This window comes from Coturnix japonica, chromosome 3 (assembly GCF_054131305.1).
Source record: "Coturnix japonica strain WE chromosome 3, WE-NBRP24, whole genome shotgun sequence".
Lineage (NCBI taxonomy): Eukaryota > Metazoa > Chordata > Aves > Galliformes > Phasianidae > Coturnix > Coturnix japonica.
Window position 1 is genome coordinate 38,082,406 of NC_140665.1, and position 27,955 is coordinate 38,110,360.

Genomic DNA, 27,955 nt, shown 5'->3' on the forward strand with positions numbered 1-27,955 from the left:
AACGTTCTACTGCATATTCCATTTTTGGCCAACTGAAACAACAATTTATTCACAGAGTAAATTGATAGAGTTATATAGGTAGTTTTAGAAACTGCTTAACAGAATCACAAACTATTGGGATAAACCTGTGAATGCTCAGATGTTGTCTCCCTTACTTGGCCAGTTAGTCTGGAGGTGATTTTCTTCCTCCTCTCAGATTGACTGCTACTCTGTGACTTTCATGGCATGTTTGTATATTTCTTTCAGTCACACAGCCTTGTTTGCTTAGGAAGCCATTCCAAATTCATCTATTTGAAGATGATGAGACTAGGTGGGGTAAACACAGTGCTCGTTGTAATCCATAGCAACATGAGAACAGGCTTATTTCCCCTTTTCTTCAAGTGGAGAATTTAACCAATCTGTGAAGTGAAAGAGATGAGATAGATGAGATCTGGATTGGTTAAGAGCTGTGAAGGTGAGTGCTCAGAGTGCTACACCAAAACAGACAAGCAAATACCTGTTGAGCTCCAACAATGTTTTGTAGGTGAGTTGAGGTTGCTGCTGGTAGATTAGAGGGACTTGCTGGGAGCCTGAACTTTTGGTAACCTCTTAGCCTGGTTCCATGAAAAATCATTATCGTCAGTGGAGACTTCTGAATGAAGGTCAAGCATTGCTTCATTAGCCTGCGAGTTTCTGAGATTTGATAATTTTGCTAATGTCAGTGCTTCTCTCACTCAGGGGATGCTTTGTACTTTTTCACTGTGCTTATGTAACTTTTACTAATGAAGTTTCTGTAAGTATAATTACCCTTGATCTTTTCTATCAAATCTTGCCGAGTCAAACAACATGCTCAAAAATTATTGGGGCAGAGGGAAGAGTTTCACTGTGCGATTGGATAAAGCTTGTTTCCTTGTAAAAAAATAATTGTTAGAAGTACCTGACCATTCTTTTACATCATACTGCCCTGCGGCGAACAGATAGGAAAATTCATAATATTCCTTATTTTTAATTTTACTGTTGTGCTTCTAAGTACTGTTAAATATGTAGTACTATACTGTCAATTATAGGAGTGTGCTGTTGTGCCTGGTAACGTGCATGCAAACTGTATCTTTGTATGCACAAGCAGTTAACTGAATATCTGCCTTGCTCTATGAAAATGCAGTGGCTGCATGTTAAAACAGGACATTTGCATATATGCATAGTAATATTATTTTCTTCTAGGAAGTAGATGTTGGATGTCATGTTTTCCTCTTTCTTATGTTGACTGTACTCAGCAGTGTTAGCATTTGCTCATTTGCCTACATTCAGGATGCCTGTTGGTCAGAGCTGTTTAAAACTGCAACTTAAGCTTCTCCTGAGCCAATTCCTTTCTTTACCAGCTGTCTCAGCTGCATCTTTCAGTGTGGTACTTGTTTGTGACAGCTCCAGGGATAACTGTGGGAAAAGAAATAATATGTATGTCAAATATGTTAGATCCTACTCACTGAGACTTACTATATGGTTGGGGGAAAAATAGAACAACACAACAACTAAGAAAAAAACCTGCCTGAAACCAAACTGTTCTTCGTAGACTCCCTGCAAGTCGCCTTCGGGTCACCATGAAAACTTGCTCAGCTGGAAATCCAAATAGATATCAATGTATTTGTTTCATTTGTGTGTAAAAGACTAATAATTTATATTGGTTAAATAATGACTTCTGTTTTAGTATTTCTGCATACTTTGTTACAGCATGAAATTTTTCGCATTGCATAATTTATGTATAAGGGGATACCACTTTCAAGTTTTCTTGCTTTGGTGGTGAAATTAGTGTCTCTTTCCATGGACTATATCTACAGATGCTAAAATTCAGATCTTTTCTGTTTTATGTACAAACAGATACTTCTTTATCTCTGTATCCTCTTTGTTACGAGGAAGAAATCTATTGCAATTGTTCATTTGTTGTGTTCTTTTTAACTTAAGCAATCATTAGACAGCCCTTTGTAAGGTCCTTGAGTATCTTTTACATGTTGTTTATTCATAAGCTTGTGATCTTTTTGCATGTTGCTTAAACAATATATCCTATTAGCTAAGATTTAATAGTGCTTATGGCAGTTTGTTCATCATCTGTCTTGGTTTTAATCCAGGCTTTTAGCATGATTTCAAAGCATCTGTATAATCAAGTTGCAGTGTTATCTTTCCAATGGGAGGATTAGAGGAATGAAAAAGCGGCTGGATTGTCAGGCTCGAAAAGTTTACAATCAGTGGTTCATACTTTGCCCATAGACCAGTTATAAGTGGTCAGGGGCCTATCTTGTTTAGTACCTTTATCAGTGACCTAGGAGAGGAAATGAAACCTGTCCTCATCAAATTAGAATGTGATGTCTCATTACAGAAGTTGTCAGTGTGGTCGAGCACAGTGCTGTATGACTTAGGAGGGCTGGAGGAATGGCCCATAATAAACCATTGTGACCTTCAACAAGGATAAATGTAAGGTCGTGTGTCTGGGGTGGGGGTTGTAGAATCTCTTGCAATAGTACATGCTGGGGACTGCCTGCCTGGGAAACAGGTTTGCTGAGGACAGGAGTCAACGTACCTGTGTTCTGTGAAACTTACCATGCAGATTGCTCTGAAAGTAATGCCTTCTATTTTATTTCTGTGGAAACTGCAGTGGATACTTTGAGCACAGTAACACTATTTGAAAGAGTAAATTCTCAGCTACAAAATTCTGGTGTGAATTCAGTGCTTTGAGCAGGCAGTTGGATTAGGTGATGTGCTAAAGTGTATTCTAATGTGAGTTATTCCATATAATACCACATTCATTGATGATAGTTGGGCTGGTAATTGAGAATTGTAGTTGACTTTCAATATGTGTTTGACTATCAATATAGTGATATTGTGTTTGTACTTCATCTGTTGCAGTACAGAGTATTCCTCTATTATGATATTGGAAAGATTATTTAAGCCTAAGAAAGAGTCTTTTGTATTTACATTGTATATTCCTTGTTTAAACCAGTTGACAAAAATTCCCAAAGAAGTTACTGGCAGATGAAATATCTTATAGCTGTAATTCATAACAAAAGAGTAAGCATTTAAAGACAATGGTGTCATATCAGGTTTTGCTTCAGATATATGTTGCTAACCTTGTCACTGAATTCTAAAACATAATTATCAGTACTAGAATTTGAATGTGTGAACATCTGTTGAACTACTCGATTGGATTTCTTCCAAAAAGATTGTTTTACTCTTAAAAGAGCAGGACAGTCTGAGTTTGAAATTGGCTCTCAGCCTGTTAAACTGAATTTATATCTATCTCTCTTGTGCTGATTACTGCTTTTATTATTGTCAAACTTCTAATAATCTGTGCTGAAGTTATCTGTACTTCTTTTCGAAAACGAGGTGATAAATCAGTTTAAAAATCCAAAATAAAGTGAAGTTTGGTGGCCCTGCCAGGCAGAGGGTTGGAACTTCATGATCCTTGAGGTCCCTTCCAACCCAGGTCATTCTGTAAAGTGTTCAGCTCTGAAAGCAGCTGCTGCCTGTATCTTCTTACCTTTAGTCTTACCTCTTAGGTTCATTAACCATAAGGAAAAGCCAGGAGTAATTCAGAAGATTGAGTTGATTTCTGTTCTTGCTCATCCAACTCCACAGTAGTTTACTTTAAAATATTTCTGTGCTTACTGATGCATGAAATAGACCTTTAGAACTGTTTGGGTTTTTGTATGCTTGAATTTTTTAAAAACAATCAAGAATTTATATAACATTTAGCTTCATTATGAAAGAGAATGTAAATGTGTGCTGATTTAAGCAAAGCAAACAGGAAAGGGAATGGAAAGAATTTCCTTTAATGTAAATCTCCTCTACGTTGAGATAATACTGATAGTGCTCCTCAGTTGGCAGGTTACAGATTCACATCTGATGTTTTTCCTAAAGATGGGAAGGAATTTTGTCCACTTTTTGGACAGGATGTGGAGTAACTCAGCTTTATGTCCTTTTGAGTCCCATTTTCAACAGAAGGAGGCAAAACTTTAGTTTGATAAAATTGTAAGATCTCAAAAGTTGTTGAATTCTAAGGCTGATTATAAGCGCAGATGGGCAGGCCTAGCCTGGAACTTTCTTTATCCTGAACTCAAGAATTTGTATCAGTATTAATCTTATTACTTTATTATGTAACTGGATCATTGGTCTCTTTAAATAAGGACTCTGCAGTATAGGTATATATATGCAGTACTGCAGATGAGACCTTACCTGTACAGAGTAGAGGGGCAGGATCACCTCCTTCACCCTGCTGGCCGCGCTTCTTTTGATGCAGCCCAGGATATGGTTGGCTTTTTGTAGTATGGGCACATTACTAACTCATGTCTAGCTTGCTATCCACAAGTACGCACAAGTCCTTTTCAGGTTTTTTACTTTTTGTTATGCTTAAGAGGAATTTAAGCTGTATTTTATGAAGAATTATCTGTGGCAAATAAGATGGCATTGAAGCATGATTTCTACTGGAAATATTGTGCAATTTTGTGTTCTTGTTGAGTACAATGTCATGGTTATGCTTTCTGGTGTTCTGATGAGCTACCAGACTGAAAAATTCTCCTTTCATTCTTGAATGAATAACTGCATGCAAAAATGAAATGAAATTATTCCTCAGATCTCACTTTGTTCTTCTTAGTAACATTTTCACCTTCCTTCACAGTGCAGGTGCTTTCCAACTGTGTTATATTCAGATTTCATGAGCAGCTTCCACTTAGTGTCAAGGCCATTATTGAAAATATGAAGCCAGTCTTAGTTCATTTTTGATCTTCGGCTTCCTTTAATGAACTATCTTATTTCTAGCATTTTTCAGGGTGGTGTATTTTCTCTTGTTCTGTTTTCAGTTATGCCACTGTGCCAGGTACTTTTTTTGTTCTAGGTTGCATGAACAGTCTTGTTTTTATTTTAATGCCATTGATGAGCTGATTTGGGGAAATCATGCTGCTATGCAGAGCTCACAGGATCAAAGCTGAAGCAATAGTATTCCTGCACGTATCAATGTATGCAAACCATACGGCTTACATATAGGATAGTGACAGTACAGTAGTTTAAAATACAGTAGTAGCGGTATGGCATGCTACTTTGCTCTTCGGTTGTATGGCACTGCTTGTTTTTACAGTTTTGCTTTGAGTTTTTGTTTTTCAGGTTCAGTGTGAGGTTTAGAGTGTGTGTGTGGGGGAAAGATATCCCCTGAGCCAACCCTCTCCTCCTCATATGTCTTTGGCTTCCTCCTCATTAAGGCAGTATGTCTATATTCTAAATTACTAACCAGAGAAATAAGATGTCTATATAGTAGTGGTTGTTTGTCTTTTTTTCCTTAGTTCTTTTTTTTTTTTCTTGCTTTTGCTTGCTGTGGTGGGTTGACTCACATTTGCATAGCTGATTATGTACGAGTGTTTTTGTTACAAACACCAAAATAAGCATGTGGCTTCCTATATTTGCTTTATATTGATCTCTGTACTGATTTTGTTTGTGGTTGTTCATTTTAACTAGAATCATTGTTCAGTTCTACTGAAGTTAATAGAGCATATGGAAATGTTGTAAAAATATAGTAAGTTGTTAAAAGTTTCCTGATGATATCTGATTAAGCTTTTGGTGATAGACTTTGTTTTATTGGTTATACTAGTCTTCAAGTCTAACTTTTTTCCTCTCTGTATTTGTGATGAGCAAACTGTTGTCCCTCCAACTCTAAGGGTTGATTTTTCTCTCCTGGTGGAGATCCTGAAAGATCTATGTTCTTTATTAGCATTTCTTACAAGCACGTTGTGAAAGAGCAGTGCAGTGTTGTAGGTAACTTGTTATTTTCTTTCATCTGCTCCTAACATGAAGAAAAATATCAATCAGAAGAAAAGCAGAAGTGGAAATACAGAGAAGCCAAAGTGTTGAGTGCTTTGGAAACAGGTTTTGCTAAGTGAGGCTTTCATGCCAACTGTTCAGAACTGTTAAAGCAATTTGTGCCTTGTTATTGGATCTTGAGTAGAATGGCGCTGCATTGCCAAAAGACTAATGACTGAAGTGACACCAGAAGACTTAATATTTGTGAAGGTCTATTCTCTAGTTTGTTGTTCCAAGAGCACAAAATCAAATACTCAGGATGGACTGAAAATTGTTACAATTTTGGGTCTACTGACATAATTATATGATCATGGATAATAAAGTGATCTGCTTTTTACTGTGGACTTTTTCTGTTCTTGATACAGCTGGATACCATTCATTGCTGTTGTGGATGTGACACTCTGGCTTCCTGGCTGTAAGGCATTGCTCTAAATGAGCTGATGCACTTTTCAGACTGGTATAGCAAATCATATATATGTGATGTAGCAGGAAAATCTAATCTAAAATAAGGTTGTTGTTTCAGTGTTAAATAAAGTAGATCTTTCTCACCGTTTAATTTTCTCTTAAAATTAAAAAACAAAACAAAACTGTGACAAAAGCAAATAAAATCTGTGGATGTAATGATCATCATATGTGTTTTGTTAAAATGGAAGCGACTGTTAAGATGTGCCAAAATATAATGAAAGATTTGGAAGGTACCACTGCTAGTTCAGCATTTTACTTAATAAACAAAAACTGCTTTCTTTTGTTTTTTTCAAACTGCCATATCGTGTCACTTCTGCTCTTTCAAGGTTAGGACTGTTGTCCTTCAGGGTTTGCCAGTGTTGAAGGAAGGGTTACTGCTGGAGTGGGGTCTTGGAGCAATTTCATGCCATTCACATGAACTTCAAAAAGAATTGTGGAAATACATTGAAGACAAGACTTCAGATGTATGATCATTTTAACAATGGAAAAGTGGATTTTCCTTATGCTTTGTTTTGGAATTATATCTAATAAGTTATATATTTTCAGCTTCTGTTGTACAAGTTTGGGGGAGGTCCTAATCTACCAGTAATCTTTCTTAGAACATTGCAAGGGAGCTATGATGTTTGATCAGATACCAAATGTGTTTTAAGGTACTTAGAACTTTTCACAGTGTATGACTACCCACCACCACGCATCCACATGCTCACTTCATTGTTAAAGGTTAAAATGTTATGTTAGTGATGTGAGAGACTATATCTTAGGAAAAATCTCTTTACTGTGAGATACTGGAACAGGTTGCCCAGAGAGGCTTTGATTGCCCCCTTCATGGAAGCGTTCAAGGCCAGGCTGGATGGGGCTTTGAGTAACCTGGTCTAGTGGGAGGTGTCCTGCCTATAGCAGAGGGGTTGAAACTGGATGATCTTAAAGGTCTCTTCCAACCCAAACCATTCTATGATACTATGATCTCTGGTGCAGTACCAGCTACCTTATGAATTCTTACCAAGTTAGTAGTCTTGTTTTGTTTTGTAACGCATTGTTTACTTTAGCCATTAATTACTGTTATTTCCAACGGTGTCTTTTTGTGTTACTATGGTTGGATGGAAGTTACGGGGTTGAACTGTGTTTTTCTGTTCAGCTATTGATGACTTAAGGAAATAGCTGTCAGTCAGACCTATACTTCCCAATTATTCCCCAGGAAACTCTTTTCTTCACCTCTTCTTTGAAGCAGGAACTTTGGCACACACATGCTTTATTTTGCTTTCAAATTGTTTTATTTAACCATAGTGTTCTGACTCTTAGGTTTGCTTCTACCCTCCCCCAAGAAACTAATAATTCAAAGTCAGCTCAAATCCTAATGGGATTACTTACTTGGGAATAAACTGATAGTAACTATTGTACTGAGCCTTCTGGAGACAATAGCTTCAGAAACACTAAAACAAAATTGCAACTAATTACTGGTAGCTCAGATGATTTATAGCAACAATATAAAAACTCTTACAGTTGAACTGACTGCAGTAAGGCCTTGCAGTTGTGAGATGTTATGAAACATCAAACTTCGGCTTCTAATTAAATGTTTATGTCCTTTGACTTTTTTGGCAATAAATTAAGAAAAATTCTATTTAGAATACTTTTTTCTTAAACTATAATAACATCATTTCTACTCTAATACTTTCCTCCTCCCACATAATCTTTCCTTCTACAATAAAGCTCTTCATAGCCTTTACCCCATGCTCTATTCTGCCTCCTACACCCTTCTACTGACTGCCATTATCCACTTGTGGAATAACAAAATCACTTTTCTTTGTTTAATAAGTGTAGGCCTGTGGTGCACCAGCATAATTCACTCCAACCCTGGATATGTTATTGTACCCAGAGGGGCAGAGTGTGTTGTTCCTCTAGCCAGAGGCTGGAGGCAGAGTGTACATCCTGATGAAAGGTGGCTGACTCTCAGTTCATACCTCCCTGGAAAGTGTATACCCAGATTTGCTTCCTGGCTGCTCATGCCTGTAAGGTTTTGTGTTTACTTCTGCCAAGGGGACATGCTTGCAGCCCCGTACTAACCCAAAAGCACAGATTACTCATTGACTTCTGGCAAATAAATTAGATTACTTATCTTGCAGTGTCTTGTATGGGACTAGTACAGTATCTATCTAAGGAAATTCAGAGCAGAGTGAGATTTCTTGTTGGTTTTGAATTCTTTCCTGTGATGTAGTTGTTTGTTTGTTTTTTCATTAATAGACAATGGTTTCTACTCTGTCCTTTCATGCTAGTTAGACTTGAATGTTTTTCTCTCTCCTCGATTTGAGGGAAAGTCAGTCTATAGAACACAAAGATAATGGTCTTGTTTGTTTGTTCCTAAATCAGTGGATTTTAAGTGCCTGAATACTTTACAAAATACAAATCTTAGCCTTTTTGTTTGTTTGGTACCTGCAGGATTAGCAAGCTTTATCACATAGTATTGTAACTGTTGAGTCACAGCCTTGAACCACTGATTGAGCACCAGGGGAAGGGACCTGGTCAGCCCTGGGCACGCAGGTGAAGGCAATTCAGCTGCGTGACCAGAAGGGATGGAGCCTGGCTGCACCTCTCTTAGACCTCATTTAGTCTGCCTGCCACTGGGGAAGGATCTCTGGTTGGAGATCCCTCTATTGTGGAGTTTTCCCTGTGAGCCTAGATTTTTAGAGACAGGTGAGCACTTTTTCTTTGTAATGCCTTTCTGTTGTGCTAGTCCCTTTGTTATTGTATCACCTGTATTGCTGTTCCACTGTGTTGGTCTTTTTGACTGTTTTATGCATATAGATGAAATATTAAAGTCTGGCTCTTAGGTTGATATTTTTGAGCAGAAAGACATACTAAGCAAGCTTGAGGTTTGCTAATTTTTGTTGGTGTTGTTGTTCTCAAGTACTTTTTCATTACTATATCAAGAGCAATTTATGACAAAATAGCTTACTAATATCAGAGTTCACAAGTGAGTAACTTGGCTGTCTAGTCTAACTGGCCTAACCCTATGGTCTCAATGGAACAAAAAAAATCTGTCTGAAAACTGACTGCTGTCTTTTGTAATGGTGTGAGACAAACAAATGCCCTACAAAGTGAGCCTGTCTTTGTATGGAACTGTCACAGTTCCACAGAGCTGATACAGATTCTTTTCACCTGTGACTTTCAGTACAATAGAATCAAAGTCTGGGTGTAAACTTACTCCTTCCTGTTGCACTTGACTTATTTTTGTTTCCCTAAAACATTTCTGACGCCTACAGGGCTATCTTTCATCTTTCCCTTCATAGTCCCAATGTCCAGAATCCTGATTTCTTTTTATTCTGTGTTTGCATAGAAAAGTTCACTGATAATTTTTCAGTATTATTCAGAAATCAGCATTGGATACTGCATTTCACCTGTTTTGGGGAATAAAAACATACCTCATACTCTGAAATGTATGTTCTTCTTGTTAACTTAACACTAAGTAAAAAAAACAATACTTCTTGTACCTGTTTTGTTTTTAAAAGTGAGTTGTTCAGAAACTGTCTAGCTGATAATCATGACATACAATAAATACAAATAATGTTATTGGAAGAGGAATGTAAGGCCTGTTGATATTTAAAGTACTTAGATCTAATGACTGGTTAAGTGTGTGCATCATTATTGTACAGTTGTCTCAAGCACTTTTTAAATGCCACTCAATCTTGTTCTTAACATTCTTGCAGCATAGTTAGAATTTCTTGGGAAGAACCTTCTACTAAACGGAAATAAAATGCAACAGAAGTCACTGTTGGGTTTGGGATAGGCTGAGTAAATGTGTGTGTACATGCTTGTGCACATGGCACATATGCAGAAAGAGAAAGCCTGTGACTGACAGTTTCATTGTCTGTTCCATGCATAAACCAAAGAAGCAAAACCCTCCTAGATCTGAAGTGGATCACTTTATTCTTTGTTCTTTCAGTGATCTTGGGTTTGCAACTGAACAGAAACAGGTTACCATTGGCCTGTAGAATCAGCTTAATACAAGGTGTTGTTGTTGGGTTTTGTTTTATTTTATTTTTATGCATCTTGTAAAACTTTAAAGCTGTTAGAATGTCATTGTCACAAAAAATGGGATTACTATTTAAGGCAGCTGATGTTATTTAAATTGTGGAGTTATTTTGAATGCTAGATTTCTATGTGTGGAAATGGTGGATCTCTTGACAACTATGTTTTGTTGCTCTTAATTGCAGTTTTTGGATCTGAATATAATGTCAATAATGTCCTTAGTGGGTATAAATTAAATTGTTATACAAGTGCATCCCTAAGCTAAAACTGCGTGGCTGCACACAAAGTAACTGAATTGCAAGGAACTCTGAGGCTGTTTTTATTCTAATCTTCTTTCTAATAGCAACTGAAACTTTGTAATAGGAGGGTTTGTTTTGGTTTAGATTTGACTCAGTGGCTGAGATAAAGGCTGTGTATTTCCAGAATTTTGGCAGCTTTGAAAGCTTGCTTTAGGTCAGGTTAAATTCTTTGTAATTAATGAATATTTTTAATGAGTCCAAAGATTGTATTCACTAGACTGGAGGTCAGTGTACTAAATGAGTACTTTAAAGGCAGAAGATAGGGAATTATGTTGGTGCCAAATCTACTGAGTGCTGTTCAGTCTGGACTACTTAGCAGAATGCAAGGAGGTGCAAAGCCTTGCTGATTTCTAAACTCTGCCCAAAAATGTGGAGCATGGACAGTCTTTTGGCAAACTCTTATTTTTAAGCATCTCGTAGGCGGCTATTGCTCCTGTTTCACAAATACTCAATAGCCGTAACTGCTTCACAGTGAAGGCCATTTGTTTAAGTTCAGAAGCAGATGGCCTCTTTAAAAATACAAACCCAGAGAATATTTTAACTGAAGATGGAACGAAAATAACTGTATGTGGCACATGGCAATGTGAAACTGTCAATTCTTGCTAATTATTCAGTAATTTAAATGCATTGTATTTTTTTTATGTCCCTTTGACAGTGGAGTCTGTAAAAGTCCTTGTTAAATAAGGCCTTCACATATCTCTTGGTACAGCACACCAGCCTTGGTCTTAGTAATTTTTTGTTTTATTGGTGGCAAGCTATTGTCTAGTCTCTTCTCTTGTGCTACAGTGCCTATGGGATGCTTCTAATTTGATCGTCAGGTTGGTTTGCTTAGGCGTGTCTGAAATACATGTTGTGTATTCCTCATTTGGAACCAGAAAAACTATGCTGTGTTTGTAATATGTTTTTGAAGTGCTGTTTGCAAGAACAATGGGTTTAAAAATGTAAACTGGAGATCTTATTTCATTAAAAACCTGCTTAAAGAAAATCAAACAGAGAACAAGCATCTTCACTTCATAATGCACTCCTGTGTCAGATGCTGTTTGGTTAGGCTGCTTCTTTGTCACCTGGTAACAAAGTGGGGTGGAATTGTTGGAGAGAAGAGTCAATCTCTACTGCTGTACCAGCAATATCTGCCTATGATGTTGTAGTCCAACATAATAAAACAGGAGGCATTATTTTCAAACCACTCTCTTGTAGATGATGAAAAACTTCACTTTTCTGCAAATTTGCTTTGTTGTGTTTATTAAAACTGCTTGTGAATGAACCATCTTTGCAGCTATATCAGGGATGAGAAAATTAGCTAAATCAAAGTGTCTTGTACTGAAACATGCGGAAAGTGCCATATAGGTTCTTTTTTTTTTGTCTGGCAAATAGAATATGTGCTAGACTGTAATGTAAGTATATAAGTATAGGGCCTTAGTTATAATGGGAATTACATGATGGGACACTTACTAAAGATGCTTTTTATCAAAGTAATTGCAGAAGAATTCATTTCCTTTTGTATGTGTGTTTGTGTGTGTGTATATATATATAGTAATGTATTATGATTCCAATCTCACTGTTATGTTTACACTTCTATGGGCTTCACTTTTTTAATGCGAGATAAATACTGTTGTTTAAAACATCTTGCGTTACAACTTCCATAAGTATTATTCCTCCCAGCTTACCTGTTGGGTGGAATTGCAGTGACTTTTGTCTTTGGTATCATTGACACTCAACTCACCATGTAGCTAAAATCTGTCACCGAACTGGTAATCTGTGGGATATGAGTTAATGTTATTTAGGGGCTGGAAGTTTTCGATTGATTCCAAGACTGTCAATCTGAATGTGAAAGAGAGTCTTTTTGTTAGTGTGTATTATAGCGTATTTCTCAGCTCACATCTCTGCAGTCCACGGAAGAGTGATTATTAATTCCTTATGTTTTATGGTACATTTTCCTTATATATTCCATTGTACTTTGCACTCAGTGTGTGCCCCTTTAATCTGGCTCATTCCATTCTAATGTTATACCACGTAATTGAATGCTGACTATAAAAAGCAATGGCTGTAAATTATGAGACTCATATTCTTGGAATGAATTGGAATGACCAGTTATGCTATTTTTGTCTCTGTGCTTCAAAGGGAAGTGGAAGACATTTAAATGCAATTGGAGGCATTGTCTGTGTTTTCAGTGCTGGATCACAGAATTAAGGTTGAAAGAGGGCTGTACAGAATTCTGAGTAGGCTTTTCATTCAAATGTACAAGTATCTATGGAAAGCATTATGATGTTACATTTGTGTTGACTGAAAAAATGATGAAATCAATTACTAAAGGTGGTGAACTAAGTGTTGGTTTTTTTAAATATCCACATTATTGTATAAAATAACTAGGAGATATGTTAAATATTTTGATGTTAAATATCCAATGTTGTTCCCCACAGCTCAGGGGAGATGTTGAAGTGGGAAGCACCAGTAGCTTGGGTAGTAGCTCTGCTGCTTGGAGCACATGACCTGTCACAAGATATTGACAGAGCTAGGCTTGATTTTCCTGACAAAGCAGCAACTGGTAGGTGATCTGAGAGCATCACACAGGTACTCAAAGGGCAGTTACAAAAACAATAGTGTGCAGTTTTTCTCCATGGTACCAGATGGGTCAGTTACCCTAGACTGTGATTTGGTTGGGCTCCCATTAGACATGAGGAAGAACACTACTGGAAGGGCAGCGTAGCCCAGGATTTGGCTGCCTGGAGAAGCTGTTGAATTTTACATCCTTAGAGGTATTCAGGACTCAGTGAAACAAAGCCATACCTGACCTTTTCTAGTGCTGATGACAGCCCTGCTCCTGAGCAGGGGTATGACTTCCTGAGTTCTCTTATAACCATCACTGTCATGGTTCTATGATCCGTACTCAAAAACATACAATTAAACTTGCTCCATCCGTAGTAGATTGGTTGAGGTTTTAGCTCTCTGCTTGAGTTGTGTTGTTGGTTGTGTTGCCACAAGAGCAGTGGTACCAACTTCTAAAAACTTATCTACATCCGATTAGGTTTTTGCTCATCCTCTATTCGCTATCTTTTATTACCACATTTTAGAGTGACTGTGGCTCATTTTTATTTGAAAAATCAAGCAACGCTGCGAAGAAGGCATATTGTACACACAGTGAGGCATTATTCCCAAAGCTCTAATCCTGTTTATGAGAGAAAATAACACTACAAAGGAAAAATCCTCTCCACTGATAATACTTGAAAACTGCCCTACTTCTCGCTCTTGAAGAAAACACAGATAATAAAGATTTATTTATTTATTTATTATTTGTATCACACAGAGAGAGGAGAAACAAAACAAAGCACCAAACAAAAGTCACGGGCAAAATATTGAGCTTTCTTATGGGAACAGCATGAAGTTTTTCAAATTTGAAATTTGAAAATGATCTGTGTGAATGACATAAACTTAACTAAATTTCTGTTGTGAATAGCGTGTTTCTTTTATGACTTCTGAATGATTCCTGCATCTTTGCTTTTTCTAAGCACTTACTCAGCATCAGTAGCTTTCCATTCCACTTATCTTCAATAGAAAATTATCAATACCTCATCTTTATAGTTGACTTACTTCATCTACTTACTTGATTATGGATGTAGTCAGTGATTTCTGCCTTGCATAGTAGCTTCAGTTCAGGCTGGTAATTTGTAAATGCTTAAAGTTTTAATGATAAAGACACTTCTCTATTTTGTCATTTCTTTTTTGTGTTTAGTGGTTATCAAAAGCACTGCAAATCTCTTGTTGTGAAACTCGTGTTGCTCAGTGCAGGACATTAAAAGCCCCTTTTGTTTGTACAAGGGTGGCATGTTAAAAATGTAGATTATAAAGATTTAACTCTATTACTTTTTAATGAAAAGGATTAAATTGACAACATATGATGTATTGTAGGTAGGAAGGCATCTAGTGACATGATGGGTTATTTGTGATGAAGATCATTTTAGCATAGCACATAGACCATTTCCCAACTGAAAAGGAGTTTCAGAAGGCAGAGCTTTCTCTAGCGTACTTTTTCTGTTTTTCTGATCAATAACACTTTTGAGTTTTGAAGAACTCTTCCATGTTAGAGGAGGGCTAATTGATTTTCTTTCTTCATCAGGAGAAGGATAGGGTTGCTCTTGAGTGTATATCGGAAAATTATCATGTCCTAAAGGTAAACCTATTTTGTTTATTATGTTCCGAAGAGCACTGTCCACCTTACATCACTTTTCTAATGAGAGCTCTTTACTTTCCATCTCAGAGAAAGGCTTATCCAAAATTATAGGTAGCTCAGCAGGTTCCATAGACAGTTCTTCTCATCAGTCAATCTGAGACTTAAGTACTCAAAAGCAGAATGGATATCACTTTTCAAGTAAGTACTACTGTGTAATTAATTACGTGTAATTAGCAAATCTTTCCTTAAGTATTCAGACTGCAGAGATGTAATGTTTCCCCAACTGATCACATTGCTTTCCATTTCAAGCTGAACTGTGTCATGTTGTTTTTAACAAGCTCTGAGGAACTGTATGTTTTAATGAAAATGTTTTGGTTTAACATGTGGATCACACTGTTTCACCTTCAAATAGTGTTTGTTCCACCTAGTCCTTGTAGTTGGCTTCCTGTTACATTGAGCTGTGAAATGGCATTTGGGGCAGTGTTGTCTGGTTATCTGAATTTTGTTCCTTGTTCAGCAGTCAGCTACATGTCCAGAGTTGAGCACTGGACGCTTTGTCTAGAAGGGTTCTGTGTGGCAGCAGAAAACTGCTGAAATTCATGAAGATTTAATCAGCTGGCTTCCCTTGGTCAACTTGGTGGGTAACCTTGTCCAAAAAAAAAAAAAAAAAAAAAAGAGAGATTAAGCTCATTAAACAAGACCTTCAAGTCCTGTATCCAAGTCACTGATAAAAGTGAAGTCCTCCACTGAAGAGGACTGTCCATAAAATGGAGCTCTGTGGAACCCCACTAATCACTGTCCACCATTTACTGTAACCAAATGGGTCTGTAGCTGATGAACTTCGGCCAGCCTGGGTCAAGTAAAGTACCTTTTACATAGTTTGTGATAGCATTAACTCCCAAGATTTCTTTTCAAATGAAGTAGTAAACTGCTACATTATTAATCGTTGTCTACTTGGCTGTTTTTTAAATTGCGTTTTGCACACCTTGATGTGCAAGAGAATTACTGATCTTAGAATGTAACTCTTACTGTAACAGGTGTAAGTATTTTAGAAACTTGCAAGCACGTGCAAACTGAATTATCAGTTGTCTTGAACCAACATGAGTTATTTTTCCTTTTTTCCATGGCTTGTTTGATGCTCGGTTATGCTTGATTCAAGATATTGCTTGAGAAGAAACTTTGTAGATGGGGAGTATCAGCTTGAGTTGTAAATAGACTTTGCGACTTGCAACCAGAATTGGTATTATTGAAGCCTGTAAATGAAGGGAGTGTTGTTTGTGGCTTTTTATTTTTTTTAATGGTCAGAGATAGCCAGGATCCTGATTTGTGTTTATTTGGGCAGCATGATATCAAGAAAAAATATGGATTCAGAGGAAAGGCCTTGTTCATATGTCAGCATAAAAAGAACAAAGTAGTGGCATCCCAAACCAAGCTTCCCAAGCCTTGAAAAAAATGTTTTATTTGATAGTATTGTAACAGGAGCTGGATGGAAAAAGGAAAGGTAAATGTGGAGTTTTGGGAGATCTGGAATGCAAAACAAGCCAAGCGAAAGCTTAATCAGGATTATTAGTTGTATGTTTGGGTCCATGCATTTCTTACGTTTCACTGTCTAAACCTTGGTGACTCTTACTTTTCTGTGTCCCGTTAACCAAAGCTAAGAGAGAAGAAAGCACATTGTGGATCCTACTTATGGCTTGTTCATTTTTTGTTTTTATTTTGTTTCTCAGTGCTTCAAAAAGAAGCAATGTGTTTTCTTTCTGAAATGAAGAATTACAATAGATTTCATGTATGGAACACCTGCACAGTAAGAAATGAAGCAGAACCTTTCAGCTCTTGCTGTTCCATGGTAAGGTTTCTGTTGCCTTTCCTTCCTGTAAACAAAGGCAGTCGCTTAAAGAGTGGGAAATAGGCTGTTTACAGGATATTTTCTGTATGAAAGGAAGGAAAAGTGCCTTTACAGAGATCAACCTATTGTGTTTAGAATATTGGAATTTATATGGAGATAAATTGAGTTTAGCTTTCAGAGGGGAAACAAGCAGGAAAGCACATGTAATCAATTCAGTCTTGACCCTGAGAAGTGCTAGATAACCCCTTTACTTGTTGAAATCAAAGCAGGAGTTAGAACGGGATGCTTTGGTTTATTCCAAAGTCCTGTATGATCGTTTTAAGAACTTGATAGGATATAGGCCATACTTCAGAATAAAAGGTAAGTTTATGGAATGCGAGTTTTATTTAAAATTCAGCCACCTCTGAATTACCGTCATCATTCCTAAAGAAATGTCATAATTAGGTTGAGAATATGTGCAGTCCACACGTACATTTCAAAGGTTTACTTGTGATATATGCTAACAATAATTCTTGTGTGAATCGAGTTGTCCTATTCTTGCTTATGTTGTGAAATTAATTTCTGTGGCTAGTTATTCAGTTTTCATGCATCTTCTCTAGAACCAACAAGAACCTTTTATAGCTGATAAGAATTGTGAATTTTAGGCATTTTAACTATCTCCAAATATTTCAGAATAATCTCACTTTATTGAAACCTCATGTTTCTACATGAGAGCTGCTCTGAAATTAATGTCTCTTATTTTGTGATGTCAGCCTACAGCATCAGAGGCAGGTGTTGGTGATATGGCAACACAGGGATTGAATCTTCCCACTGATTTTTCCATTCTGTTTTGTTATATGACAGATGACAGCAGAGGGGCAGTCAGACCAAATGGCATCTGGCATAGAAATGCATATGAAGCAAAGGTGTGGTACTGAATTCCTCCATGAGGAGAAGCTGTACCTTTTGACGTTTGATGCTTGCTGAAGTCCGCTGGAAAACAAACAGTGGATGTGAACACAGCGAGGTGGTTGCTTGGTGGTGTGTTTCAGCAGTGGTGTCAGACTTGGGTGAGGCAAGCCATGTTCTGGATGGCCATACACAGCTATCACACCAGAAAATGAAGAGCATTTTGATCAGTTCATCTGTATAAACTGACTAAAGGTGGTGACTATGTTGAAAAACAGTGTTATGTTTGTTAGTTTTTTTTAGCAGAGAATTTGCTCTATCAAATAGTGTTATTGTATTCTATGTATACGTTGTAGTTTGCAGTGGAAATAAGTAGGAGGCATTATCTTCATAGGGACCTATGTATATAAGCTGAGAGGACAGACAGCAAATTTGCCTAGGAATCCAAGCAGGATAGATATAGTTAATGACAAATTATATCTTATGTGCATTTCCTCTAATTCTTCTACTGTAGTCAAGTGTGTCCACAATACTTCAGACTTGCAATGTAGATCAGCTCTACAGTGAATGTGCAGTAAGCTGTTGTTCTGTATGTACTGTCTTGCTATGGAGCTTATCCATACAATGACCATCTGTATAGTGTTCAGAGCACTTGGAAGCCAACTTTGGAACTGGGCTTTCTTGACCTGGATGCTGTCCATATAGGCCATTCTTTCTGGACAATCAGTTTCTTCTTTGTAGAGAAAAGATTTTTTAGAGGGAAAAAAACTTGCCAGAAAAAAATGTCTGGTACTAATGCTCTGCTTTTTCTCGTATAGGAAAATGGGAAGATACTAGAAGATTGGGCATAAATAACACCATGGGTTAAGGGAAAGATTGTTTTCACATCAGGTTTGAGAAGGAAGGAAGAATTTGTGGTGATTTAATGTCCAGCATTACGTGCTTTGTATACCGGCCTTTTTTTTTTTTTTTTTTTCCCTGCTTGTTTTCTGTATTCTGTCTTGTACCAGCTAGTTGTGTTTGAGAATTTGAGATCAGGATGAGTGTTTTTCTAACCTTGGAAAATGGTGTGCAGTATATGGCAAGGCAACTGTTTGAATGTGTGACCTTTTGCCAAATGGGAATTATGATAAGAATTAGCCTCCTTAAATTTTGGGTGTCTTAAATGACCATTTCTTTGCCTTGTCACTGACCAAGTTGGCTTCCTCAGTGACGTTCCCTGTGGGAGCAAAGCCTTGGTTTTCAGTTCCAGGGGACACTTAGAAAAACAGGAGAGGACTAACAGACCTGCAGAACAGATGCATGTGTTACTTTGTGGTGGAAAAACAACAATCCTTGGTTGTTCTCTAGGAATAGTGAAATGAGAGATGTCCAGATGTATGACAATTGTCTTACCCAGAGGATTCTTATGAAGTCTTTTATTACAAATAAGTCTTAGGGTGCATTGAAGAAAATAAGCATGGTTTTCTCTTATTTCTGATTTGCAGTTTGTTAACTTACATGAATTTAAAGAAACTTGTGTTTTGAGTAATTTCTCAATTACAGATCTTCATGCGTGTTAGGGCAAGATATTATGAAGAAAACTCTTAGAATGCTGATAAGACCATGAATTCTTCATACACACACCAATTTATTTTTCTCAGTTCTTAATTTCTTTTCCCAGTGCTGTTTTCAAACTTGGGATTAAAAAAGATACCAGTATGTGGACAAAGGCTACAAAGGCTAGTGGACAAAGGACAAAGGCTAGTGTTTTCCCATTTGTCTGTCTCTTAAAAGAACCATTTAATTCTCTGAAGTTCACTTTGTTTTACAGATCAATGGATTCCATGTTCTACACTCATAATAAATAGGCAATCACAATTCTTTGTGGCAGAGAACCCTTAGAGTTGGAAAGGACCATAATACTTAGACTTGTAGTTGACTTAGAATCTTGGAACTCTGTGTGCTTTACTGTTTTAGACAGTATTCTGTAAAATACTTTCTAGAATTATTTTTGTCCTTATGGCGGTTGTTTAGTAGAGGAAATAGCATTGCTTCCTGCTGTGTACTTTCCTTTCTTTCAAAATGAATGTAGCATTGTGTATTTTCAAGCTCGATTTTACTATCTGAGATCATGATAAAATAAACTGCCTTTGAAACTCTGTTAACACAGATAACATACATAGCTAGATAACCATAATGGTAGATGGAGGTTTTATGTACTGTATCTCTGTATGTTGATCTGAGAGACCTATCTGAAATAGAATCAAACAATGGTCTGGGTTGGAAAGGATCTCAAAGATCATCTAGTTTCAACCCCCCTGCTGTGTGCACGGTTGCCAACCACTAGACCAGGCTACCCAGAGACACATCCAGCCTGACCTGGACATCAGTCACGCTTTACCCATTCACTGATGCCATCCCTTCATCATAGCAGGCCACCAGATTGGTCAGGCAAAGTCTGCCCTTGGTGGAGCTGTGCTGACTGTCTTGGATCACCTCTTTGTCTTCTATGCGCTCTAACATAGCTTCTGGGAGGATCTGCTCCATGATCTTTTCTGTCGCAGAGGTGAAACTCGTTGGCCTGTAGTTGCCTGAGTCTTCCTTTCTCCCTTTCTTCAAAATGGGAGTTTCTCTTTTTGCAGTCTCTGAGGACTTCACCATACACCCAGGATTTTTCAAATATGATGGAGAGCAGCTCAGCAACTGCATCAGCCATCTCTTTCAGAACCCTGGGATGAATATAATCCAGCCCTATGGACTTATATATGTTCAGTTTCATGAGGAGTCTTGGACTTGTTCTGCTATTACAGTGGAGTGGAATCCGCTCCCCACACCTTTACCTAGAGGTTCAGGAGGGTCCTTTATAATAATTTCATATATATATATTGTTCTTCTTCTTCCTGAATTACCAACATTTCTGTATGTTTGAGGTAGTGTTATAGTAGTCATTAGACATATTTGTTAATGTTTAAAGGACTTCCTTTTTGTCTGTAGAATGTGAAGCTTAGAGTGTTGGATGCTCTGTTGTCTGGAATTCATTCCACAGGTTGTAGCAGAATGTTTTTTAAACTTTGTGGAAAGAACTATTATCTTCTCTCAAAATATTTTATGGAACATAATGAATTTTTCTCAGACTATTAATTGAAAATATTAATGAGCTACTTGCTGTAAAGATACCATTCTATGAATAACTGGGTACCCTTGATCATGACCACTGAAGCAGAGCCATAAGGAAACAAGCAGATAGTTCTGCAGCTGGTGGTTTATTACATCTTCACCCTACACTCCTCCCCAGCGAAGATTTTTGTTCCAATTTATTGCTTAGAACTTGCACAAATAACATCTTTAAATTCTCTTACACCACATAAACGTGATATGTGTTGCACTATGCTGAATTTTTAAGCCATTAGGGTTTATTTATATTGTATTTCCATATGCTATTAGATTCTCACACAAATGTTCTGAAGTTACTGTGTTGGGCTTTCTTTTACTTATTCCTTAACATCATAACTGGACACGTTTGCCTAAGAAACAAATGAACAAATAAAACAACAACCAAGCTGAACCAGTCTCATTTCACTTGCAGGTATCTCCTTATTACTTAAGTTAGAGAAGAAGTGACTCAAGTAGGCATCCTTTGAGAATCTTTCCAACCAAAGGTAAGCAAGATTTTTAACCCATGACAAATATAGCCCACCTTTTTTAACCCATGACAAATATAGCCCACCTTTTAAGTAAACTGGCAGCTCTGTTTTTGTTTGTCTTGATGTTTGTCTTTTGACATCTCAAAATCTGTATTTCTTACAAATTTGTTAAAATGCTTCTTGATATCCTGAAGGGAATTGCTCATAAAGCTCAGCATACATACAAGTGAAGTTAAGTCTTTTTAAAAAAATCTGTGACTTGGCAGGTTACTTCTCATTAATATGGAAGTATAAGATGAATGTACAATCAAACCATGTCAAAAGCAAAAGCAGAGAATCTTTGGGTAATGATTCTGCTTCTAAGACAGCCTCTGTAATTTTTTTAGTATTAGTCACTTTTTTATTGTATCTCTGTAATGCAAAGCACAAAATAAATAATTGTATACATTTAAACTTGGGAAAGTAAGTAGATACTCTGAGATCAGTCTATTCTAGTTTTTTTCTAATTAATTGTAAAATTGAAATATTGGGTTTTGTACTATTAGGTTAATTTTATGTAAACAAATCATGTTCTATATAATTATAAGCAAATTGCGTTAATGATGCCTGACACTATGTTCCTTCAAGTCTATTTATTTCCTGTATATTCAAGCATCATACTTCTGCAGTAAGATAGTGTTCCACTACAGTTCTCTTCCATACTTTCTGTGTAAGAGATAATTACTGAAGCCAATGAGATAATTACTGAGCCAACTTCTGTTCTTACTTTGAATGTTTCTTCCCAGAGTATTCCTGTTTTGGGGTGGGAAAATAAGATAAAAATAGATGAATAGATGAATCTTTTTTTCCTAGATGAATGCCCCCAAATGTTTTATTGTTTGTAAGTTCAAGTCTAGGTTATGTTTACTTAGGTGGCAAACCAACCTTGTGAAAGATCATGTGTAAGCATCTAATGTTCATGCTCGTACTTAGCTTTTCTAAGTTATCTCTGTGTGGTGTCAAGGAACCATTACTGTTCTGATTGAGCAAGGTACGGTCATGCAGTTCACATTGTGGATATTTTCTTTGTAGTCTGGATATCTGATTAGGGAAGCTAAACAAACTTGGAGACAGACCGAAGCAAGCACAAAATGTCAAACCCCAGCTGCCTATGTAGTGTCTATCCCTGTTGCAAATGTGGGTAGGACTGGCCTTCCACAATATTCCACAGTGTTGAAGGCAGTTTCTGTTTTACACTTCACTTCTGAAAGAAGGATGTTTTTTTGTGTGTGTGTGTAACTTACTATGTATTCAGAGATTTGTGTGAAGTGAGGTAATTGCTTTTGCATTCCTTTTAGATCTGTACAAGATTGTCAATCTATTCAGATAATTACAGATTTAGGAGAGTCTGAGTAGCTGACATTCTTTGCCTTTGGTTTGGTATGGCTATCTTATGCTTTGCTGCAAGAGGCAAAATTGAACTTCCTGTCTGAGGAATTACACTAGCTGGATGCTCAATAGCTGCATGTTACAGTTTATCTGCTTTAAATAGTCTTCCTTTGCTTGCTTTATCTCAATAGCTGCCTTCCCTTTCTCATCTAAGACTGTTCAATAGTCTACTCTTTAATATGAAATAAGATAACCAAATGCATGTATTAGTACATCTGATGAAGCTCTGCTTTATTAACAGAAATATGATATGGATATCTGAATCTTATCTGTCGCTTTTTGCTTAAGCAGTGTTTTGCCTTAGAAGTTGTCAGACAGAGAGAACAATGCTGTAATATTACAAGTTGTCAAAAATATCTTCATTTGAATGGTACCATGACAGGAGTCAACGGGATCAGTCTTGTATAAAAAAGTTCTGTCTGAAAATCAGGAAGCATTTATTTTGCCTTGCAGGTGATTGAGAAGTGGCATAGTTAATCTCCTTGGGAGGGAGACTCCACAAACTCTAGACTTGGTCTTAGGCAGCCTTCTGTGGGTGGCCCTGCTTCTTCAAGGAGACTGCCAGATCACCTACAAAGATCCTTTTTGATTTCAACCCTTCTATGATTCTGTGATACTCTAAATTAGAGATAATAAGAAGCACTAACTGTTCATTTAAAACATGATATAATTTTGGTGAGGTTCACTAAATTGCAAGTTAGGCTGGATTAACATGCAAATTAATAATAAGGTCTCCTGTTTTAGTTTTTGTTTTGTGCTGTCTGTTTTGCAGAGGGCATAGGGAAAATGGAGGGAGCAGGCTGGATTTAAGGAAAGAAGATCTGGGATCAGTTGCTAAAGGGTGGTAACTTTTAGAAGGGAAGGGAAAGAAGAGGCTATTTTTAAAAAATTGGGAGCAACTAATATAAAGTTGTCTTAAAGCCCTTCGCAAATATATTTTCTGTGAGCAAAAGACTGACATAACTCTAGTGCACACTAAATTGACCTAAGAAGAAACATAAAACCACCCTAGTAGCCAAATATAAAGAATCGAAAGAAAGTTCTTGGGAGAAGAGGGGAAGGAAAAAAAAAAACAAAACTTCAAGATGTGTACCATTTTAATCTCTTACTTTATACAGTTCCATTTACTGAAATAAATTAGAATATATATTTTTCTTTCATGGAAAGTGAAGGATTACGATAAATTAATTGAAGTCCTTTGTTTCTGGCTCTCGCAAAAAGTCTAAAGAAATATTTGAAGTAATGAAAAATTAATGCAAATGTGTCTGAAGATCAACTCAAAAATAGGTCAGAAACATATTCTATGAACCTATTTTCAGCTGTTACCAGAACTGTGCAGTATGAAGGGGTAGGTTAAAAATAATTACATGTTGTTGAAGAAGAGACTTCTCTGAGGAGACTGGAGAAATGAAGTGCATAGCAGAATGAGTAATGTGAGAAATGAGAAAATGAGAATTTGGAAAAGGTTTAGGGAGAGCCACATGCCATCTACAATTACAAAGATGGTGAGGATGTAAAGAACAACAAAAAGAAGACTACGGTAAGTGCTTAAGTAGTAAAAGGAAAGCTAGGCTGATTAGTTAAACTGGGAGTTGACATAGGTATGGGAATAGCAAAGGTCACAGAATAAACTAAGATAATCCGTACTTTCTTCACCTCTGTTTTCACTGATAAGTGTGGACTTCAGGTATCTCAGACCCCTAAGAACGGAGGCTAAGCCTAGAATAAGAAAGACTTACTGTTGAAAGAGGAGGATTATGGTAACGAACACTTAATCTGGACATCAAGAAATCTATGGCATTGATGGGATGTATCCACAAGTTCTGAGGTAGATGGCTGATAGCATTGTAAGGCCACTCTGATTTTCTTCAAAATGTCAGGGCAATTTAGAGAAGTTCTTGAGGATTGGAAGAAAGCACAGGTCACTCTATTTAAGAAGGATTTGGAGAATTGCAGAGTGGTGGTTAAAAAGGGAAAGTCAAGCATAAGTCACCTGATAGTCATCTCATCATAGAAGGATAGCTTGGTGAACAAGAAGAGAGCAGTGGACATTGTCTTCCTTGATATCATCAAACCTTTCCAATTTGTTCCTTGGAGTATCTTCTTAAGCAATCTGTATTGGCTGAAAAACAGCCTGTGAGAGAGACTGAAAGACTGAAAACTGGCTGAACTGTCAGTCTCAGAGGGTTGTGATTAGCACTACAGAGTCCTGCCAAAGGCCAGTCACTAGTGTGTACATTACAGATTGATGCTGTCTTGAGTACTCTTTCATTTTAATTAGTGATCCAATTGATGGGTTTGATGGCATACTTAGTGTGTTTGTTCATGATACAAAACTGGGAAGAATGTCCGATACCACAGATGGTTGTGCTTATCACACATGGTGGATGTTCTTATCAATGTATGCAAATACCCAACGAGGAAAATCAAGGAAGGGAAATAGAGACCTTGGCAGAGTCAAAGTGACAGGATGAGAGAATGGGTGGAAACTGAAATACATGAAATTCCATCTGAGCGCTGTGAAGGCTCTCAGGCACTGGAACAGGCTGTTAGGATAGACTGTGGGTTCTCCATCCTCAAAAGTATTTAAATACTAACTGCACCCTGACCTGTGGTCCTTAGTAATGTGCTGTAGCTGACTGTCCTTGAAAAGGGGTGTTGGTCTGGATTTGTAGAGGTCCTTTCCAACTTCACCTATTTAGTGTTTGTGTCATTCTGTGACAGTTTATAAGGAAAGGGGAAACACTGTATATTTTTAAGGCAGAAAAAAGTTAAAACACACTGATACATTCCATGATTTTAAAAGTCTTGTCCGGGTCACAAGGTTACTTGCAATTCTTTCCTTCATAGTCAAGTTGCAGGAATAATGTGTAAGGCACTTTTCCCTTTATTAGGGAGTTTAGGTAATGGGATAATAGAGAAAAGATATGTTTTTTGGGCTCAGATCAATGTTTGGTGCTCTATTGTTGTTTTTTCTTCTCTCTCCCAGTGAAAAACACTTAGGTTTTGGAAGTATATTTCAGGATCCAAGTGGAGAGAACTACCTTCAGTTTTTATCTTGTGAAACTGTGCTATAATGCTTTTACCCTGCCTGCAGGCTATCTAATATTTGTTTGGAATAAATTTTAGCCTTAATCTTCCATCCTAAAATACCAGTGATATAGTACAGATTGGCCTCTTGTCATACTTGGTCTTCTCTTAGTTACCATTTCAAATTCACTCCCTATCTAAAAAAGGCAGTCAACTTAAAATCTTTTTGCAGGCTGACTTGGTCTGCTTATTAACCTGGCATGCTCTGAGCCCTGTCTATTTGTGAAGACTGGAGCGAGGAGAGATGGGGTCAGGGATGGTGGAGGAGGTGAGGAAGTATCTAGTTTCAAAAATAGAAATCTCACAAGTATTTTGTCTTTTTTAGTCCTATAGAAAGTCATTTGTTTGCTCTGAACGTTACTTCATAGTTTTTACCTGCTAGACTTGCAGTTTTGTCTTGCCCTCTCATGCCGTTTAGCCTAGTAACTACATTTGCTTTTCAGCTTCCTCATTTTGAATGTACCATGTAATCTATCATGTGTGTCAGCTAAGGTGAGTGGGGAAGGAGTGGTACAAAAGTTCCCCTGATACTCTACTTCATCTGCTGTCAGCTTTGTATGCATTTTGGTTTTGTTTGAACATATTACAAATGGAGGAAGTGATACAAATGGCTTAAAATCACACTTCAGGAAGGAAGGAGGAGGGAAGGAAGATTTTCTTCATGCATTTCTTGAGATTTCTTTGTTGTCATTTATGAAAGTAAATGTTGGACAACATTGGGAGGGGTAGGGCTACATGCCAGCAAATGCTGAGGATCAAAGTCTGCTTTTAGCAACAAAGTTTTCTTAAAAACAAACTAATTTTTTTAAACATTTTTTGAAGTGGTTATTTATAAGAGGGACAGGAACGTGTTTCCATTTCATGTACTTTTTGTTAAGCATCTATACTAACTGCCTTCTGAGGAGTTGAGCTGATTCTGTATGTGGTGTGCTTCTTTCTGTTGTTTTTCTACAGCTTCCCAGAGACGAGTGATCTTCATTCTTGTTAGTGATAACAGCTAATTATGCTTGGGAGGCAGACAGATTAGATACACTATTTCTACATTCCTTAAATCTTCAGTCAGCTCCAAAGCACCATTCACAGTTATTTACTTACTACTCAAGGATGAGTGCTCTGCTTGTAACATGTTTAGAAGTTAGATGCAAAGAATGTGATTTTGATTTTTGACTCTGATTCTTTTCTTTCTTTTTTCTTTTTACAAGAAGAGAATACTTCTTGCTCATTTTAAAATGTAATATACTTTTGTAAATACGTATATATTAATATATATAAATATATTCTGTTTTGTTCTTGGCAAGGCTTATAAGACGTTGAAGGTCAGATACGTCTGCAGGTTTAATTCAGAACCTATCTTCTAGGGAGAAAGTAAGTTGATGTCATATTTCAGCCCTTTGACTTTACATATGCTAATTATTAGATTACATTTGGCAGTTAGTGGTTTTATTTAGAGGAAGAGGACGTGTGAGTGTTAAATGACAACTGTATGCTTTGCCGCTAACTCAGTCTTCAGGGCAGCCAGTGTTTAATGGTATTTTTAGGTTTAGCAACATAATCTTGGTTCTTTTATTTTTGCCTTTGATATGCTTTGAAACATTGTGAGATAAATGTATTACTTTTTTTTTTCCTGAAGGAAAAAGTGTAGCACATGTAATCTTGGTAGATTCTAAGTTACTAAAGCGATGTGGTTTTGGATGAAGTAGGAAAGAAACTTGTGCCTCTACAGTGAATTGCTGGGATTGTCATTCTGTATTGAGGTAGTGATCTAGTAAAAAACCTATCAGCTAAGTTTAATCTAAGCTTTCTTTTTTTCTTTGTTAAAACTATGAAAATAAAAATGTGAAACACAAAAACTGACATACTGAAGTCACATTGTAGTTGACAAGTGTGCTTAAGGAAATATAGTTTTGTCTGTAAGTTCTATGATTTTTATTCCTGTTGCCCTTGTATTTGTTATTAAGCTCACCCAGGAAATTAAACTGGCTAAACCACATGCTGAAGCAAGGCGGAAGATTCTGTGGTGAGCTGTAAACTTTGTTTCTGGAACTGTATACTGAAGTAATTATTTCATCAGTGTAAACTTGGCTTTCTTGATTTAGTAGAATTAAAACACATTTTTAAACAGGCATACTCATGACAAACAGTAACATTGTCATGGTTGCCAGTGTAACAGCTGCAGGTCTACAGACTTTATAAGGCTCTGGGAAACTAAAACTGTGGCTGTACTTTTGGGGTGAGAAATAAGACTTTATAATCTGTTATCTGTTTTGAAGCAGCTTTTTTTTATTCTTTCTTTCTTTCTTTCTTC

At 37.0% G+C, this 27,955-nt stretch overlaps 1 protein-coding gene across 14 annotated transcripts in view; it reads left to right on the top strand.

Annotated features, from left to right (window-relative positions):
- The window catches only part of SIPA1L2 (signal induced proliferation associated 1 like 2), a 123,879-nt gene that overhangs the window by 6,365 nt on the left and 89,559 nt on the right, over positions 1 to 27,955 (top strand). For 11 of the 14 annotated variants that reach the window (XR_014943916.1, XR_014943917.1, XM_015857871.3 and 8 more), the window contains exon 2: positions 21,075 to 21,147. The exons of 2 other annotated variants lie outside the window; for them this stretch is intronic. The gene's annotated coding sequence lies outside the window, so the exon portion shown is untranslated. Of the gene's footprint in view, positions 1 to 21,074; positions 21,148 to 26,948; positions 27,016 to 27,955 lie in introns of all 14 variants that reach the window. One more of the 14 variants, XM_085541305.1, reaches the window with a different exon arrangement.